A 20,249-nucleotide genomic window follows, 5' to 3' on the forward strand; every position below is an offset into this window, starting at 1 on the left:
GATGTAGCCTGTGGAAAATATGAGAGACAGTGATCTATCCCTGTATGAAACAAAACAAAACAGCCATGCTTTGGGACCCCGTATAAAGTCGATGGCACACCCCTGGGGGCTATCTTTACCAATTTGTTGAGGTCAATATGCTTCATACAGGATACTGTTATTAAGGTATTTTGTTTTCAAGTTCTTATAGCTGAGCAGCAAAAGTATCCTTAAATGCAACAGATAGCTCTCTTGTTTGCTTGTAAATATTAATAAATATGAATAGTAAGTGTCCAAACCCAATCACTTCCTTCTTTTGGTACCCAAGCAAACAGCCCCCAGCGCTGCTTTGGAGTCAGATGTCTAAGAGGACATTAGAGGTGGACAAATATCAGCTCAGGCTATGAACCTTGTAAATACAGGATATTTTAATGCATGCTCGGCTGAACTGAAACTATTTATGAAACTTGTTAGGGTGAGAATATATCCCTAGAAAGTAAGGACTGGAAAACAGGAGCCTGTAAACAAACACTTTTTATGCATGCCCTGTGCCTCCAGTGCTGTTTGTGCATTCTTACTCCGGGTTCCTTGATGCTATTTAGCGCTCGCACCTCGCAAAGCCCCAAAAATAGACCCGCTGTGAGATTTTCCATGTGTGGAAGTGAAGCGTCCTCTTCCCAAAGCTGTTTCTCTCTTGTTTGTTGTTCCGCATTTCTCTGTCGTACCCCCCCCCCCCCCCCTCCCCCTTACCCCCTACCCCACGCCCCAAGGGCATCTGAGTCCTTTTTTCGTTCACAAACAAGCAGTGAGCCGTGTCACATGCTCTTGTGTTGTAGCTTGCTGGGAATTCCAGGTCAGTCAAACGGAGGAGGAGAGGGGGCCGAGGACCCCACAGGCCAGGCTGGGTGGCAGCGCGGGTCTCTGTAGGGCTCTCCTATGGCTGCCGATCACAGCGCCAAAAAGAAGAGGGAAAAAAACCGCTGTCGGGAACCCGCGCCCCACTTCAAAGAGCGCATGATAATGGGCCCGGCTTACATAACGGCCTGTGAGAAGAGGAGAGAGAGGAATTAGGCGAACAAGAGGGGTTTATACTCTGACAAAAAAAACAAAAAAAAAACGGGTAAAGGAACATCCATAAAAACTGTGCTTTGAGAAACCACAAGCCCTCGCCTTCTACAGACCTTGTTTCCAGCACTCAAGAGCCGGCAGCAAATTAGGTGCAGAAAAAGATTTTGTTTTCACAAAAAAATGGCTGATGATATATTTCCTGAGAGAATGTTTACATGGCACTTTGAACAAATGCAGACTCAAAGCATTTTTTCAAATAATCTTTTATGTATCTTTTATCGTTGGGTTGTATTTCAAGATAATCTGATGTGTTCGTTGATAATATGAAAATGTAAGCCTTATTAATTTTCTTGAAATACATTTATTTAATTAAATTACATTTGTGTTTTTTATTCAGACCAAAATATAATCACATTGATAAAACTGAAACCGTATAGTTGAGGTTATATTTAGGTGTTTACACCCTACCTTTCTCATTACTGCTGTGTCCTTTTTTCCTGCAGAACATGTTTTGGATTTGGTCAGTTTTTCCACATGGTGGAATGGTGCCCTGTTAAAGAATGGCATAAGTCAGTGCCGGACACTTTTGCTGTAATTTCTATGCCACACACTGGCCCCTTTCACAGCTCCTTGACTCTGAGAACACACTCTGGAGGAACTGCATGGATGAATGGGGAGAGTGGGGGTAGAGAGGGACCCTGTGCCTAATAAAGACCATCTGCTCTTACATAACACAGCAGACAGCAGTGCAACTTCAACACACACACACACACACACACACACGCACACACACACATGCACACACACAGACGCACACACACGTGCACGCAGACACACGCGCACTGCCTTGCATCCTGAGTTTGGCTCAAAGTGCAGTAGCAGGAACGCACACTCCTGTGCGCCTGAACGCACACATGTTAGCAAATACGGAATGTTTGTGAACTGGGTCAAAGGGCCTCTCACGAGTTTGATTTCAAGACCTTCCTCTCTAACCCCAATCCCGGTTCTTTAGGCCAAATTCCCCTGCCACTTGTGTGTCTGTGTGGGCATGCATGCGTGTGCCCAAGTAAACGGGTATATGCAAGCATGCACACTTACACTAGTACACAGGCGGGGGACACACAAGCACATGCATGAATGCACAAACGAACACACACAATGAATCATAGGTCAATTGTGGCTTAAACAGCAGAAGTCTGACAGGGAGAGTATTCTCTGTTATTCATTTAGTAGGATGGAGTGTAGACTGCCACAAGCTTTGATGCAAACTCTGACCTTCTACTGGCATAACCGCTTATCCTCTCTTCCTGTATTTGTCAAAGCACTTCCGCCTGTTTTGTCTCTGTCAAGACAAAAAAAAAAAAAAACATGTCCCCACCTACCCTGGCCCATCCCACTGCCGCTCTTCCAGGAATTCCTGGAGAGTTCAAGGAAAGCGATAATGGCAAAGCATTCTTGACTGCTGGTGTGTGTCAGAAGGGGCAGTGAACTGCTGGAGTTAGTAACCAATCTCAGGGGCAGAATTGGATCCAGCTTCAGAACCTGTGAGCCTTTGATATCCAATAGATCTCCCCATAAGAAGATCTGCACTTTGCTCAGGATTAAATAAATCTTAAATGTTGAACATTTTCTTAGATTTGTTACAAATGGAGGGGTTTTTCCCCATTTCCACAAACACTGATCTCTTGCTCTGCCAACATCACGCTCTGGTGGCTTTGGGTTTGGGTTTGTCCTGGTTGCAGTTTACATATGAATAAGATGGGGCCCTGTCTATCCCTCATGGTGCAAAGACCGTGACAATGAAAAACAATGATGTGATGCATTTGTTCATGGCAGCAAATGAATGCACTTCCAACATACCCAAGTTTGTTTTTCCAGTTTGCCAACAATAGGCATGGTGACAGCATTTGTTATCATTGGCTAAAAAGCTGAACAGCCTGTTCTCTGCTCACATTCTCTGGAAGAGTATCATGACAATAAGTTTGGTTGTACATATTTTAAACCAACATGCTATACATTTGCTTTTCATTTGAATCTATGTAATTTGATAAGTCTTAAGCATTTAATATAATAGAACAAGTAATATTCAGAGGTGGCAAATTCAGGCACAGAAAGTAAAAGTCCCCCACGATATTTTGCAATGACCTGGATTTGCTAATAAGCACAATTATTCAGCCTCCTGTGATTGGTATGCGTCTGTTACTGGCTGCTCAACTTTGAGTCATGACATAACCACTTTTGTACTTACTGTAGACCTGTAATAGATCCGTGTTTTGTATTCATCTAATTACTGATGCCCAAAAAAAACATTATTCCTGCTCCACTAACTCACCAAAGATCAACCTCCACGACCGGCTTGATTAACTGATGCCAAAATGTTTGTTGGTTAGTAGGCTAGGCCTATGCTTGTGAAATTAGACAAATGACTATTTCAGACCAGGTGGTCCAGGAGTGTGTGAATGAGACCTATGTCTGTGCATTGCAAGCGGTATTTTCATATGCTGCAGTCCATTAATTCCTCTCGTCAGTGTACTCATTCAGCACATCGCAACAAAAAAAACCCCGAAAAAACCAAAACCCCAAGTTCACTTGTTAGCGCGGGGGTTAAAAAAGCGCAGAAAAAACCCAACGATACCGAGAGAGCAGCCTGTTTGGAAGGAGTAACTTTTAAATATTTGTGGTTCTGTGGTTTGGAAGCGGTAGGTTCCACGGTCATTTTACAGTTATGTAATTTTACATAGCCTACAATAAGTTAACGTGCGTTCTTCTATTGCAAAAACCAGGTGAACCGGAAGTGCTTTCAATGGCTACGCTCATATTTTTTCAGTCGCTTGTTTTATAATTTAGAAGATTACTTCTAGGCGGAGACTATATCATTTTCTAAATTTAATGTTTTATTGTAATGTGGTTAGAGCGTTAATTAATCAAACCAGGACCGCGGCCTTTTGGTAAGCACACTTTACTAACACATTAGCTTAAATGCCTCCCAAGTTCACTTGGTGAATTTAGCTACTATTTGCTAGCTATCTTGCAACACTAGGTATTGCAATGCAAGTCTCGAAGTGGAGAGGCACTTAGCATGTAGCAATGTCGAATTGGCTAGCTGTAAGGTAATTTCTTTGTTGTGGGCCAACCGTTCACTAACGTGAGTTTTGTTTTAAAGTGAATCAGGTTAGCTTAAGGTCATGTTTGGTAGCGATAGTTTCAATATTTTAGCTTCACTGAATGCATATAGTTTATCCCTTGATTCTTTCTGTGGGCAAAAAAAACAAAACAGTCGGTGAGCATTAAATGTATTGCAAAGTAATCAGTTGAATACTGTTTTTTTCTGGACATTCATGGTTCATTGGATACACAAGGGCCAACAACGCATCTTGCTCAGCATGTTGTAGATTCTACACATTGAGTTAATTGTATCCACAAATTGGGCTACTATTTTGAGCTGGGATAGATGGTATTTGCCATTTGGTTAATTATAAAAAAGATTTTTTTACACCAAACTTTATTTTTCTTATGATACACCAGGTCTAAAGGTTTTCCCACCTCCCCACTGTAACTGTGTTGTGTGCTGTATTTTGTCCATGCCTGGCTGTGGCTGCATTGTGCAGCTTGTATGCATGGCCCCAAGAGCAAACACGTCTCCATTCTGTACTGAAGCCTTCAAGCCTCGCTGTTCAAACGCGCTCATCCACCGCGTCTCTCTCAGAGTAACTCGTAATTCCCTGCACATAAAACAAGCTGTGGAATCTGTTCCTCGCACGTCAGTTCAAGTCCCTCAGCTTTTTCAGTGTGTGAGATATAGTTCCTGTGAGGGAGATGAAATGTTCATAATCGAGCCATTACACTGTACTCAGGATAAGGTGCAGTTACTTGCATATTGTCTTCTGTCCTTGGACAGGAAAAAAAAAATCTATATTTTTGCTGTGACTATTTCTGAAGGAATGGAAAGAAATGTGAAAAAAAGATAAAGCTATCATCTCAGCTGTTCACTCCTGTACAGTGAGTACAGCCTCTTATGATTGCGCTCGGCCCGGTATCACTGTGACCTTGGGACTATTCCAGTGTGAACAGGGGAGAGGTAGCAACTGGCACGAGACACAAGGTTACCTGGAGGTAAGCACCACTGCTGATAAAACCCACTGCGGGCTTACACTTTAAACGCGTGACACACGGTCACCGTCTGCTTCAAATTCTGCGTAGCGGTCTCTTGAAAATAGATGTTTTGTTTTGTAACCGGAAGTTAGTGTTTAGTTTTTTTTCCCGCTGTAGTCCTTCAGCATTTGTAGGTATTTGATTGGGTCTTGTGGAAATTGTGTTTGGAATTAACATTTTTCTGGGGGATAAAAGATGATAATTTGAAAGTGGATCTCAGAGAATGCGGAAAATTAGTTCTGCTCTAAGTGCATGATCCTTGTCCTGATTGTGACATAGTTGCTCTGCCATAGATGCGTAGTATGTCAGACTGGGTTAAACTGAGGTCCTCTCTGATAACATACAGGGCTGTACTTTCTCACAGAGCCACCTCAGGGGAAGTCGTGGCCACGTAGTTTGTGCTCCTGCGCTGGGTGAGATCTATGGGCTGTTACACGCGTGACAGTGCAGAGCCCCTTGGGGATATCCATGTGCTGTGGAAGACACCTGTGCGGGCTTCTGTTACCCAGCAGCCACTGGGGGAAGCTCTCAGGCCCCCGACATTACATAACGGCGGCAAACACGCACGGAATTGAGAAAACATACCGAAGATGATGACGACTCCAAGGGACGTGCGGCTGCAGGGGCTTGTGTCTGCCACGGAAGAGGCAAAGCCGGGGTGCAACGTTATCCTCGCCAGTTTTGTGTGTTGGAACCGTTCTGCGTTGCCCCTGATGCCCTCCGCAGAGTTCCGGCCAGTCGCCTCACCGACACCAGGGCAAACGTGACCGAACCCCTTCGGCACGCTGTCTTCTGGATGCACACGAGGACCGTCATTTTTCATTACCCCCCGCCCCCTCACCCCGACTCCCACTGTAATTACACAACCGTAACATTTCTTTTTGACAGAATGTAATTTAAGTCATTATCTGAACATCGAACCTCAAGTCATTATTTGGATCAGAAATCAAATAATTTTCCCTTCACAGAGCTTGGGTTACAGTGAATCAAAGCATTGTGATATTACTTATTTGCAGTGGCAGTTAGCCTATTTGGATCCTTCCAGAAGTCTCTGGTCTTTGTCCCTGAGGGAAGTGATCTGTGTTACCAGTGGCCTAAGAGCAAAGTGTTAAAACGTCTCGTCTGTGCAGCATTGCATTACCTAATATCTTCGTCTGGCAGATGCTGTTGTTCAGAGCGACCTGCTGTGTAATAGAACACAAAGGAAATTATTTGCAGCAGGCGACATCTGTAAAAGAATCATATGTTCACAAATCCCTAGTAGTATTCCTTGATTTAAAAACAGTGACCTTAATTCAGTCAGCATGTGTTTTTAACTTTGACCAATCATTTTTGTAGACACAGTTAGCCTGCTTATCTTTGTCAACTGCAAAATTTGTTTTGTTTTGTGGTCAACGTTCAGGACAAGCATTGATTGAGTCTAGGTCTGTGTATGGATTCTGAGTGACCATGCTAATTCTTATGCATCAGGTTCTAATGGATCAAAGGAAATGCGTTATTGCAACTGGTGAATTTGCTAAACTGTGAAGAAGCTAAAATAATTTTACGACAGTTATTAATGGGATCACGGTTTAAGTATGCAATACAAGGTTCATCCATTCTGAAAACTATACCAAGCTGTAATAGTTTTTTTTTGTTTCGTTTTATTTTTTCAGTGATTGTGGTTACTGGAGGGAGTGGTGTAATTTCAGCGCTGATGGGATTAACACTCCAGCAGCCCTGGGTGGACTCACCCTGGTTAGCCACACGGGGTAGGGATGGGCCCAGGAGCCAGTGATCCACATCAGCTGATGGCGGGTTAGCGCTGTCTCACTCAGCCTCTCGTGCTCCGCCTGACCTGGCATCTCCCTGGGGAGGCAGACTCTGGGCCAAAGAGCAGTGCCAGGAAGCTCATCTTCGCTTTCCATGTTGGCTCTCGAATAGGAATCTCTGCGCTAAGTATAGACTCCCAAAAAGTGGGGCGATGTCGCCGTGGCAACAGCCTTCCAGGAGCGTCGAGTGGGGTGGGGGTGGGGGTGGGGGGGGGTGGCGTGGCAGGAGAGAACGGTGCCTCAGGGTGTGGTCAGAACAGGTGTGCACAGAGATGGAGCTCCAGGACCTGGGGGCAAGTGCCTAACAATTGACATCACCTACCCAGTTTGCCTTTCAATGATCGTTTCTGCCTTGATAACGAGATCAAACCACCACTCTCACAAATATGCTTATTATTGGGACTGGCTTCAGTTTATTCTGCCTATGGCTGCCCTCAGTCTGAACCGCAAAAAATCGTTTGTTCCTTCCTTCCATACTCCCCATCTTCTGTAATGCATGTTTGGCAGATCCGGATGTCTCGGGAGCAAAAATGTTACAAAATTGATTCCACATGTATTCTATTTACCTGTTATTTTTTTCTGGTCCGTGTACATTTCCCAAGTTTTCATAGTGGAGTCCAGTGAAAGACCAGCCCTGTGGTTAAGTGGCCCACTCTGTAGTGTAAATAGCTCTTACTGTTGGAGTCAGAGCGCAGTAGTGTTCCTACTGTATGTGTTGCACACTCGTTTGTGCAGGCTAACGTGAAACCTGCTACTTTGCACAAGATTTGCTGAGGCCCATGCTCTAGGAGAAGTGATGTGTCATTACATGTAGGCACAGAAGATTTACTGCTGCGGGAGGGCAGGGAGACGCCTCTGCTTTCGCTGGTGGGAGCGTGGTCAGTGAATTGCGTTACCTCGTTCAACCTATTTGTAGCCTTGTGCAACATTAAGGAGGTAGGATGATGACAACTGGGAATTGTATTCTGAAATGAGAAACATGGGCAGGGCCACACAAGGCAGCCTTAGGTTTGATTAATTCCAATAACTGCATTACTTTCAGTATTTTGAGTGAGAATGCTGGTAGATCATTGTCATGTAATTGAGATATATATATATATATATATATTTATTATTATTATTATTATTATTATTATTATTATTATTATTACATTACATACATTATTGGCATTTGGCAGACGCTCTTATCCAGAGCGACGTACAACAAAGTGCGTGCCCATAACCAGGGATAAGTTCACTGAAAGACCCTAGAGGGAAGTACAATTTCAACTGCTACCTGTACAACAAAGATAAGGACGAGGGCCTTTTTTTAAATTTATTTTTTAATTTTTATTATTTTTATTATTATTATTATTATTATTATTATTATTATTGTTTGTTTTATTTTAATTTTATTTATACCTCCAAAAATAAAATGACATTTTATATCTGTTTATATTGTGAGTGATGTAAGTGATCTCAATGTAGAAAAACAATCCAATAGTTTTTATCGCGCCTCTCTGTTTCAAAGTGAACGAATAACTCATAATACCTCAAAGGCCTGGAGGTACGTGGTATGGGCTATAGAAAGGGAAGGAAAGCTGTGATAATGAATTCAAACAATCCCCTGACTCCGGGTGATCGATGCATTATTAATGTGTTGCCATAGACACACAAAACATTGTCCATTGCCTCGCAACTGACGAGGTGCACAAAGTTTTTGGACCGCAGCAGGAATTACAGGCTACACGGACCAGATATATCCACATCTTTCATGCCGTACCAAAGGACATGCTTTAGTTGAAGCTTTGAAAAAGAATGTGGTTTCTCGCTGAGCCGAACATTCGCTCTCCGTTTTCTCCCTCAAGCTGAAAGTCGTTTAAACTCCATTGGGCTTCTCTGATCAAAAAAAGGAATATTTTGAAGAAAAGAAAAACAGTCTAATCGTTACAACGTGGAGCGCTAATGCAAGTATTGACTTACAAGTCCCCAGGAAGATACGGTTGCAAAATGAATCTGTGTTTTTGTTTTTGGTTTTGTTAAGGGTTTTGAATGTCTTGTGAGAAAAGAAAAAAAAAAATAGCGCTTTGCCCATTTCCCTCGTGTACGGGAAAAACAATTGTTGAACTCTGTCCCACGAGCTTCCTGACTGGGGCCTGATAATGCTATATAAATCTTTTCCTCCCTGCGCTGGGCACTGGTCTGTCATTCCTGAAAGGACCACACTTGCAGCTTGACAGGAACCCAACACACCTCTTTCCCACACAGCCGAGTGCAAACAACATGCCATTCATCTTCCAGATGAGGCAGAGCTGGTACAGAGGTTAGAGGTTTAGCACATACAGTAAACACCAAGAAGTGTTCAATGAGTGTGATAAACGTGCGGCTCTTTTAAATGCCTCTAGGGTCAAAACTTTTTCTGAAACTGAAAAATTCTATATATTTATATATATATATAAAGCCGTAACTCACGACAGGCTGTGGTGTAGTCCTGTCCCCTGTAGCTGTGATAAACTGTACGGTTACCAAACCTAATTATATAGATATTATAGACACAATCCAATTATATTATGAACAATTTCATTACAAGAATAATTTACGAGAAAATATTTCCCGCTGCTAGCAGATTGTGCCAAGCGGTTGCTATGCAACGTGAGTAAACTGTAACGTTCTGCCAAACTCGCTAGCTGGTTAGCTTGCAAGCTACTATGAGTGAGGAAACAAAAGTTTATGCCTTTTTGATGTTTATTTGTACTTTCCCATTGTGCAAGCACTGAAAAACTGTCCAATAGTAGTGGGATCATGTTGCTTAGGGCTACTCATCTTATTATTTGGAGAATCGCTGCTCTGCTTTCTCCAGTCAACAAGTATTTTACTTTCCTTTATTTGTCTTTCCTGTGATACTTTTGTGATACTTTTCCAATTGCACATAAGCCTATAATGAGCATTTAGTCAGAGCTGGCTTTGCCGTGTTAGCCATTTGCTTGTTTGATCTGAGTGTCATGGCTTAAAGAAACTGTGGTTAAGCAACCAAGCCAAGGTGCTACTTTGGAAAAATGATACTGTATGTAGGTGGCTAACAAAGCCTGAGTTTTCCACTGACCCGGCCTTCATCAGATAAGAAAAACAAGGGAAGTTCTTTCTGTGTTTATACACCAAACAGTCCAAGTATGTGTCGGACGAAGATGCTTCCAGCCAATTAGGTCGGCAAACGAAAAGCAGACGGCGTTCTGTTTGGACGGCGAGTAGATGCAGAGATGCTGGAACTGCGATAGAACCTCCAATGTGAAAACCACCACGTGAAACCTTGGGGCCAAAACAGGGGCGGGGAGGGGGGGGGACCCCATCACTTGGTGAGGATAAGGAATAGGAAAGCTGCCCTGTTTCTGTTGTGGAGAGGTTGTGGGCAGCCGGTTAATCCTGGAACAACGAAGGGACGCTGCCAAGAGGGTCGCCCTGATGCTTGGAAAAAAAGTGGTCAGAAATAGGTTATGCAGTGAATGCGGAAAGAGGGCGAGAGGGTGATAATGAAAGAGAGGAGTGTGAAGAAGCTGATGAGCGGGGCGTCTCCTGCCGTTTGAGACCGCTGTTCAGTCAACCGGGATGACCGAGGCCTGCCGTCAGTGTAAAAGCACACGCCGGTCAGTGAATTGCGTTACCTTGTTCAACCTATTTTTAGTCTTCTGCAGCATTAAGGAGGTAGGATGATGACAACTGGGAATTGTGTTCTGAAATGAGAAACATGGTAAGGGCCACACGAGGCGGGTTTAGACATTCCCAATAATGGTGCATTAATTTGATTATTTGAGTGAGAATGGTGGTAGATCATTGTCTAATTGATTTATGTGTGTGTGTGCGTGTATATATATATATATATATATATATATATATATATTTTATTATTTATTTATTTTATTTTTTATTTATAAAATTGTATTTTGGAGGTATATCTTATTATTATTGTGAGTGATGTAAGTGATATCGAAAAGCACATCATGTAACGGTGTGAAACCGCATTAGTTCAGGTTAGAGAGATTGGCACAGCAGGTTTGCTTTAAGGGGGATGCTTCTGGGAAACGGTGCAAGGGGTACATTGCGTTTCCTTCCTTACTTGTGCCTGCCAGCTGGCAGAGGGGTGGTTAAGCACCTGGGCTCGTAGCTTAGAGGCTGAAGGCACGCATTCCAAGGTGCTGTAGATCAGTGCTGTTGTGCTTGAGGAAGGCGCTTAACCAGAGTGACCTCGGTCACATGTTCCGGCATGAATGACTAGCGTTTCAAAAAAGAAAAAAGTTTAAGCTATGTAAACTGCACCGTCTACTGAATATGTCAGATCTTAATCATCTGGAGCAGTATTGCTGGGTTAGGTCTCTTTCCCTTGGTATTGGACTTCCACAGTTAAGCGCTTCCTGTTAGCCAATGGAGCCCTGTGAACACTGTTCAGTGGAAGAACACCGTGATTTGTAGCTCATAACACCCCTGCTCATAGACATGGTTAATGAGAGAAGAAAACAAAAACCCACCAACCTGGAGGGGTGAAACACATTTAAGAGGTGCTTGTTAGTGGTGTCGTTGGCTGTAAAAGGAGTTGGTATTTTATGCGTGTGTGTTTTTATGCCGTCTCGTTTTAGCTGTAATATCCCAACTGCTATGCCGTGATTCAAACCTTTGCTGTAAATACCGGCTGGTGTTGATTTGATTTGCTGATTAATAATATGCCGAACCGCCTTGAATGTACGCCATGTTGAAAACAGAAAAGATTACCTTCAGACAACATAAAATCAAGCTGTTGTTTTGGTTTTGTTTCAAAGCTGTTCCTAATTTGCACCTCAAATTATTATTATTTTTATTTTTGTTGTTTCGTGGCCCCAGAATTTCTTAGAATGTTATGTTTAAAAGACTCCCCGCGGGGCTCCCTGCTCTGATGTGTGTTCAGCCATATGACCTGATGGAAGCAGTTCTGCATTTTGGCAAACAACACAAAAAAAACACTTCAATTGAAACAGAAACTAGCAGCCTATTAAGCGCCTTGAAATGTAAGACTTTACCAACTCATACTACAGTACATAGTGCATTTAGCATAATTATAGTATCATTTATAAGTATGGAAGAACACGATAATGATATATTGTAATTGATGGCATGCATATATAGTGTGCGTATATGGTGTCTGTCAACGGTGACACATTCTTTGTTTTGCCTCTGTACTGCCGAACATTGCGTCTGTAATTCCTAGATGGTTCACCCGGGTATTTACTTGAATACTCTCAAATAAAAGTGCAATTTAGCCTCATTCATGGTTTAATTTCAAATCCAGTGTGCCGGAGGCTTTGTGTCACACAAAAGCTGTGTCACTGTCCAAATACTTCAGGACACACACACACACACACACACACACACACAGAAAATGCATCATCTTTGTATGTATATTTTACAGGGAGGGTTTTTGTCTCGCTGTATCATTTGTGGCGAGACCTCAGAGACCGTGGGCCTTCTCCGGATCCGGCTGCAGCTGGATGTTACGAGACTTGTTTTGTGGCCTAAGCGGAATGAGAACGGAAATAATGGAGGCGGAGAAAGGGAAAAAAAATGAAAAAAAGAGCATTCCAGCTGCTTTCATTAAAGCTAGTTTTGCTTCATCACAGTTATTACTGCCACTGCTTTCATTGGAAACACCCTCAGAGGAATGGCATGAGCAGAATGCACTGTCTGGGCGAAGGAGAGTGTGCGTGTAGCTCCAGATATCCCCGTTCCTGGGCCGCACTGCTTCCCCCCCCCCCCCCCCCCCCCCCTCCACTCCACCACTGCTGGGGAAACCAGGGACGGACCATGGCATGGCTCTGTGTACCCGGAGATTACAGGGCCTGCCCAGCATAACATCGCTTCAAAAGAGAGAATACCAGGGCGTTATGCGGAAACCATACTGCTTCGTCTTTTCCAGCAGTGATTTCAACTGTCATTTGCATACAGTGAGGGCGTCTCCGTGGGTTACGCAGGAATCACGGTCGAACAAAATGGAGGGACACGCGTGGCTTACCAGAGAAGACAACTGGGCTGGAGTAATTGATCTGGGGTTATTATTGTCTTACAAATGATTAAATATATACAGCTTGCACCTTGCGCCAAGAAAATGAGATTCACAACTTTTTTAATATATCTTACAAACTAAATAATTGGTTCACAAATAAAAATGGGCGTTTCACAAATGTGGTACCTCTCAAATCATTCCCAAAAAGACAAATGTAAAAATACAATGGGCTATATTTTAATATGTTGACATGCAGTTTTTTTTGGGGGGGAAACCTATACCAATGTATAGCCAATTTTTGACAGTTTACGCATCTCCCCGTTTATGTGGAATAGCTTGCATTCATTTGTGGATTTTTGAGATTTTAATGCATGCATTTTAATGACAAACACCCACATTACTCTGACTTGGTGACTCACAGCACATATGCGCTCACTTCAACCAATCTGCTTGCCATAAAATGGCTTTAAGCTGATACTATAGACTCATCCCAGGTGGCTTACAGTAATATATATATATTACTGTAAGCCATATAAAATATATATTCACAGGTTATGCTTTTCATTACGTTCCATTCTAGATATTTAGAGGTGCAGTGGGTTCCCTGGGGGAATGTAATGTGATGTATGTCTTCAGGATGGAAGCCGATCACAGTTTGCCTGTGTTAAATATGATTAATGATCATTATGTAGTTCTAGCGTAACAGGGCCAAGTACATCCTACCACATACATAGAGTGCTGTATGAATTGTGTTGCATGTTTTCACTACAATTATTCCCAGATGTCAGCAGACTCATGTTAATGGACATTTAATTGCCTGGGCTGAGCCTTTGTGTGTCTGCCTGGGTTAGCATATGAAGTTAAGAGATGGAATTATGCTGTCTGTTGGTGACATTCAAGAATTATGTGTTACAAAATATGAAGTAACATAAAAAAGTTTAAAAAACGCAGCCAAACTTGGCAAAATTCGTTCTTCATGCTTCCAATGTACGTTGCTGACAGTGAGTATCTGAAGGAACTTTCAAGATACTCAATTTTGCATGATTGTTACGAACAATTAGGGATAACTGATTTGCGCATTGCAGAGTAATATGCAGAGAATATTACTAGTCTATAGACTTTGCTGAGAATGGTGAAAAAAACAGCCAGTGAGCAGCAATTCTGTGGTTGAAGGAGAAGGTCAGAGGAGAAGGGCCAGACTGGTCGAAGCTGACCAGAAGGTGACAGTAACGCAAATAACCACACATTACAACAGTGGTATGCAGAAGAGCATCTCTGAACACACAACGCATCAAACCTCTTAAGTGGATAGGCTACAGCAGCGGAAGGCCAATTGGTCTAAAAAAAAAAAAATGTGTCTAATAAATAATGAATAAGGTGCTCACTGAGTGTAGCCTAGCTGTCTTTTCCGCTTTCCTCAGACTGACCGCATTCTTCCACGAGCCTGGGGTCTCCTGGTCAGGGGAATGTGAGGGGCACTGCCTGTCCACCTGTTGCCTCGGTGGTGGCTGACGCAGACCGCATTGACAGGGAGCTGCTTCAGCCTTAGGTGTGTTGCAGGCACACTGCGGACAGCGCGCTCTGGTATAGCAGGGCAGTGACTGCCGAGGCTGACCTCTTCACCGGGAGCATTTCTGGGGTCACATGTGCGTACCCGTATTTTGTATTCCACATTCGTTTCTGTGTTGTGTTCAGAAAGCGAGAATCGCCATCACTCCGTGGCTAGCATGTTGCGTTCGTAAGGGTTGTCCTGGCTTATGCCACTCTGCTATCAAGACACTAGTTCTAGGATAGGTGAATGACGTTGGGTGTGCAAGGCTAACTGTGATTGGTACATTAATTGGAATGGGTAAGTTAATTTGGTTGGATGGGGAATTGTGACGAGAGTTGGACTGTGTAAATGAATTGGTAATGGTACGTGAATTTGTGTTACATTTCTCAATATTTACATGTAATGCATGTGGTAAAACGATATCTTTTTATTTGTTATAAGTGAAATATTCCAAGAGGATTAACCTAACGGAATTGCTTGATCTGCTCTGGCATTCTCACAACACTCAGCCAGCCCCTACAGACTTTCAGTTATTATTTGTTTAGCATGCGCAGCCTGGCTCTTGTTTGTTTTTTTTATACTGATTGATTTTTATGCTGGTGCAATAGATGCGAGGGACTGCTCTCTTAAGATATCACAAATACATATTCCTCCTTGACGTCTAAATGGAAAGTTTTGGCAGGCATACATATCACTGACTCAACTTGCTCATGTGGAGACACTGAATGCCGATGTGCTCTAATAATCATGCAGGGCTGTACAGGAACTCTCATTGATTTCAATGGGATAAGATACCAAATAAACATGTAAAACAAGTGTGCCAATTCTAGCTCTAAACACGTGATGGTTGGTTATCAAAACAATGGTTATGACAACAAACACAAACCTATGGGGTTCAATCATTTCTGATCACTTTGTTCCACTGTTTCGTGCACGGATTCAGCAATTTCACTTGGGGAGGGAACCCACCACCATGCATTAAATTTTTGGCTTTTGGCTGACGCTCTTATCCAGAGCGACGTACAGTTGATTAGCAGGAGACAATCCTCCCTTGGCGCAATGCAGGGTTAAGGGCCTTGCTCAAGGGCCCAACGGCTGTGCGGATCTTATTGTGGCTACACCGGGATTTGAACCACCGACCTTGCGTGTCCCAGTCATTTACCTTCACCACTACGCTACAGGCCACAGCCATTGCTCTGTGCGATCAGTATAATAGCAGTCACACCATTACTTGATACTTAATTTATTCTCTCGGATTCAGTCCGCGCACATTTATTGTAAAGACCCGAAAGAGAAAGGATCTTGGGAGAACACTAGCTGGATGTTCAGTCCAGCTGTACTGTAAGCACTAAGTGTCTCATTTCTGTGTAAACTTGGCAGGCAGTCCCTGCCAAACTCTGAGATCCCTCCACAAACAAAAACCTTTATTTGCTTTACTCCCCATCCCAGCTATTGGGTCATTTGGTTTAAAAACCTGACACTCGTGCTTTAAAGACGATCCCGGACCAGGCCTGGTTTCCAAAGCTGCTCCCACTGTTTTCTCTGAAACTGCGGTCCACCCCTTCTCCCTGTAAGGCCGTTTTGAGCAGGAAAGTCATTAGCCAGGAATTTACGGTCCTTTTCTCCCTCTGTATCTGCAAACCACGTCTCCTAAATAAAGGCATAATAAAAAAATATGATACTGCTCTTTACAGTCCGACTAAAGGGACTATCTCTTAAGGGGCGGGGTCAGCATATTTTGTTGGGGTTTTTCCCCCTCTACGGTGGTGAACAATGGCTATTCCAGATGACCACGAATAAAAGAATGAACCTTTGAGAGAAGTCTCACAGGAGGGAAAGAGTATACATTTTCATGTGAATGGTAGTGCTTTATCCAGAGTTTTATCTGAGCCCATCAAAAGGAATAGTGAACAGAGGGGATTGTTTAGGGCATGAAGACCTGTCCAGAGCCCTTTGATGGCTTCTCAGCTATCTAGCTAATTGGGAAAAGGTTCTCAGCTATTATCCACTTAACCTTCAGGTGTTCTGTAACACCAGGGGGGCAGTTAGCTAAAAACAAAAGGGACAAATTACATTTCTCATTGGGTTTACATCTTACATCCGCACTGCTTTTCTGAACATTAATATTTTGTTGCTTTGCCTTTAGATATTGTTTCCAATTGGCGCATTACAAAATGGCAAATTATTATTCTGTGCACGGAGGCAACGGCTTAAATTCATTTCACTCAATGTCCTTGACTTTGAACTCAATAATAATAAAAAGCATTGTTTGAAAGAAAGAACGTATTTATTTATTTGTAAGAGAAACACACACTGCCTTGAATCCTTTACTCTCATACCACTGAGCAAACTAGTCACATTTTTTTCTTACACAAAATCACCCACCTGTCTTTTAGACCCCATACCCTCAAAATTACAGAAGAAACTATCGCCTGTACTTGGCAGACTAATTCTGGTTATGATAAATTCCTCACTATCACCAGGCTGTGTTCCAAAATGAAGAAGCCATTTCTCAAGAAATTACATTTGAATCCTACTAATTTGTCTAACCACAGGCCTTACATTTTATAGCACTTTGATAAATGTGCAGCTTAAGAATATAACGGCCTCAATGACTTTGAAGAATTTAGAACATGGACAAAGGGGACTGGTGCTAGCATGTCTTCATGAGTCCCCCTTCACATTTGGAGTACACTCCATAGTTAACTGGTAAGGTTGGTCTTGTGTAAGAATATCTTGGTGAATTACTTGTGCTTTACTCTCCACTATGATTGCTCTGTTCACGAGGTGCTGGCCATTTGAAATGTCCGAAAATAACTAAAATTACTAGGGGTGGGCAGCCTTCTCCTACAGTGCAGAGCACTGTGCTTTGGAATATGCAAGCTCACGCTTCAGACACGCTTACCTTTTTGGTCAATCGTGAAGTTGGAGAGATATGGGGCCAGTAGATGAGGACCCATGGAGTTGATGGTCCTATTGCCTGCAGTGCATGTGAATGTTCTAGTCTGCATTTCTGTGCCGTATTGGAGTGCTGCCAGTCCACGAGCACTCTCGTTGGTGTATTCCCCTTTCCTTGTCTCTTTCTTATCTTTTACATATGCTGCCACGGCATAGCGCCCTGTGGTTTTCCCATATTACTCTCCACAGGCGCGCTACCCCTTTCTGCTCTTTTCCTTCAGGCGTCTTGCGCTTCCTGTCACTGAGTTCATAGACTGCTCCAGCCTTGACCCTGTTCATTCAAGCCCACACCATGACCCACGGGCCTGGATGTGTTTCTTTGCGCTTGTGACGTGTGTATTAAGTTCGCTTGGTACGTCTATTTTACCAGCAAGTTCTGTACCTTTATAATAAACTAACACCTTTATAATACCTCTGGTGAACCACCGTGATCGTTTGCTCTGATAAGTTGTCCATTATCTTCATATTAGCTGTTAGCCTAACTACTGACACCGTGCCAGTCAAGGATAGGCCCTACTCTGTGTCTGGGTTCCTCCCCATAAACGGTCTTACCACTCAGGATTTTTTTTCTTAACTAATGACCTATGTTGTTTTTGGGGTGTTCAGGCTCAGTCTCTCCAAAATGTTCGTATTTCTTGTTTTCATGTAAAGCGTCTCTTTAGCTGTCTCTATAAAAAACAAAAATAAAACATTTATACAAATAACAGAACTGTACTGAATTGAATTGCAAAATTATAGTCTGCGATATGAAATCATTTTTGGCACCCTTAATACAGGATTTTGTAATGAATGTGCTGGTCACCATTTTGAGCAGACCACAAAGGCACTTTGTTTACAGGGTAGGCTGTGTGCAATGCTTGATCCAAACCCAGCTAGGCTGAACCAGTTCCTGATTGGCAATATTAAGGTAAGTAACGGTTGAACTATGATTAAGAATGGTTAAATTCATTGACGAAAGTCATTGTAATTGGCTAGATTCCTCTTGAAAGGAAGTGGCAGTGGCAGGCATGGATGTTGAACATGAACTAAATATGTGAACTTGGCCTATGGGGCCATATTTACATATTTACAACTGAAGCTGCCAATGAAAATTGTTCCTTTTTTCACAAAGTGGTGTCAGCCACAAGCAGTGAAAGAAGTGCATTGTTTTATTATTTTTTAACCCATATGTATCCATTTTACCGTCGACCTGTGGAGGGTGAGGGCACCAATGGTGTGAGCAGCACTTCAGGGTGAGGCTCTGTGGAAGGGCCTAGAACCTGCTTCACTCCACCCACTTCTTAAACGGCGCTACAGCCTGTCTGATGGCGCTAATGATGAATGGCGACCCAGGCCTCTGCTCATGCTTGTAGATACAGGCAAACCTACTACCACAACAACAACAACAACAACAACAACAACCGTCCTGCTGGTCAGGCCCACCCCTCACTGGCCTTATCAGCAGGAAACGATACTGTAGGAATTAAAGCCTACAAATGAAACCAAAGTCTGAACCTTGAAATTTTGAATTTGAAATCACCACTAGGTTTAAAATGTCTCGTGAATGCTTTTAAAAAAAAAAAAATTATATCCTACACTGACAGGAAAGTTTAGATTTGACGCAGGACTGTCACTTGTAGGAGTGTTGGAGCCAGTAGCATTACACCGTGCTACATGGCAGGTCTGGGATATGTGTTTGCGCAATTTCCTATGTACACTAGGGCATGTTCGTCGGTAGAGCAAGTAGGGGGAAGCTTCCTTCAGTTAATAGGCAGAGGGCCATACATCCACGTCTGAGAGAAGAGGGTTGTCAGTTGTCAGACTGATACAGTCATCCATTTCGTGTTCTGGTATAAAGTCATTTGAGGCCTCAGATCAAAGCGTGTGTTTTTATGTGGAACTGTTCTCCGACTGAGAGCTGTGCCCAGACTAAAATATCTTTTTGTAAATGTAACTCCGTTGAGCTGGATAGATACTATGTTGGAGAGTTGTGGAGATTGCAAACATCATTAATTCTCTCTGAAATTATATTTTCCAATGTCAGTAAAAGCTGGGTCCAGCATTAATTTTGCACCACATAAATCATACCTAGCTTAACCAGTCATCTGATCGTCAGTAAATCTGTAAATCATTAGTTCAGATCACCAGACCCCTGGTTCAGGGTTGTTATGATGGGGCATTTTTTTCTGCATCACATCCTTTTCCATCAACTGATACCATGGAAGCCCAGCGCACCACGCTTTCCCCATACAATTATGAAATGGCTGATTAAGCCAACCTACATATACACATAAACAGGCCGGGCGTGACACACACTATTAGTTATTTAGTTACATTTAGTCATATAAATGCTTGGACACACCATTTTGTTTTGTAATTTTGGTAACCGCTTCCCACACAGTGCAATTTTAGTCAGAGATGCAATTACCCAGCTCCTGTATGGTATGGCCTTAGTCCACGATCTTATTTAGTCTGTATTACAGTCTGTATTTCTGTTAAATGCCATAACTGACCATCGCATTATTTAACATTGTGGGTGGGAAGCATCTATTTGAGTACTCTGAAGCAAACCTGAAACCGCTGTTATTGAATGAGTACATTTAAGTATATGAAATAAAGAGTGACATCCGAGACCACAGCATGCATTTAACAGTACTTCGGTCTTGGTCTATTTAACACTTAAAAAAAAAAAAAAAAACAGCTGGAGCTGTCAGCAGGGCAAGGGGCTGTAGAAAAATGTTTCTGA

The 20,249-nt window shown here is 42.7% G+C and overlaps 1 protein-coding gene and 1 long non-coding RNA gene across 2 annotated transcripts in view; one reads left to right on the forward strand and one right to left on the reverse strand.

The window, feature by feature from the left end:
* Positions 1 to 794: 794 nt before the first annotated feature.
* On the reverse strand, positions 795 to 3,575 carry LOC133109544 (uncharacterized). Its single transcript, XR_009704734.1, has 3 exons — positions 3,380 to 3,575; positions 1,516 to 1,597; positions 795 to 1,022 (listed from the first exon to the last, which is right to left on the reverse strand). It is a non-coding gene; the product is annotated as an uncharacterized LOC133109544 (long non-coding RNA).
* Positions 3,576 to 3,881: 306 nt separating this feature from the next.
* Positions 3,882 to 20,249, forward strand: part of aldh1l1 (aldehyde dehydrogenase 1 family, member L1) — a 59,107-nt gene continuing 42,739 nt past the window's right edge. Inside the window, exon 1 of the mRNA XM_061219401.1 lies at positions 3,882 to 3,995. The gene's annotated coding sequence lies outside the window, so the exon portion shown is untranslated. The remainder of the gene's footprint in view (positions 3,996 to 20,249) is intronic.

This window comes from Conger conger, chromosome 14 (assembly GCF_963514075.1).
Source record: "Conger conger chromosome 14, fConCon1.1, whole genome shotgun sequence".
NCBI lineage: Eukaryota > Metazoa > Chordata > Actinopteri > Anguilliformes > Congridae > Conger > Conger conger.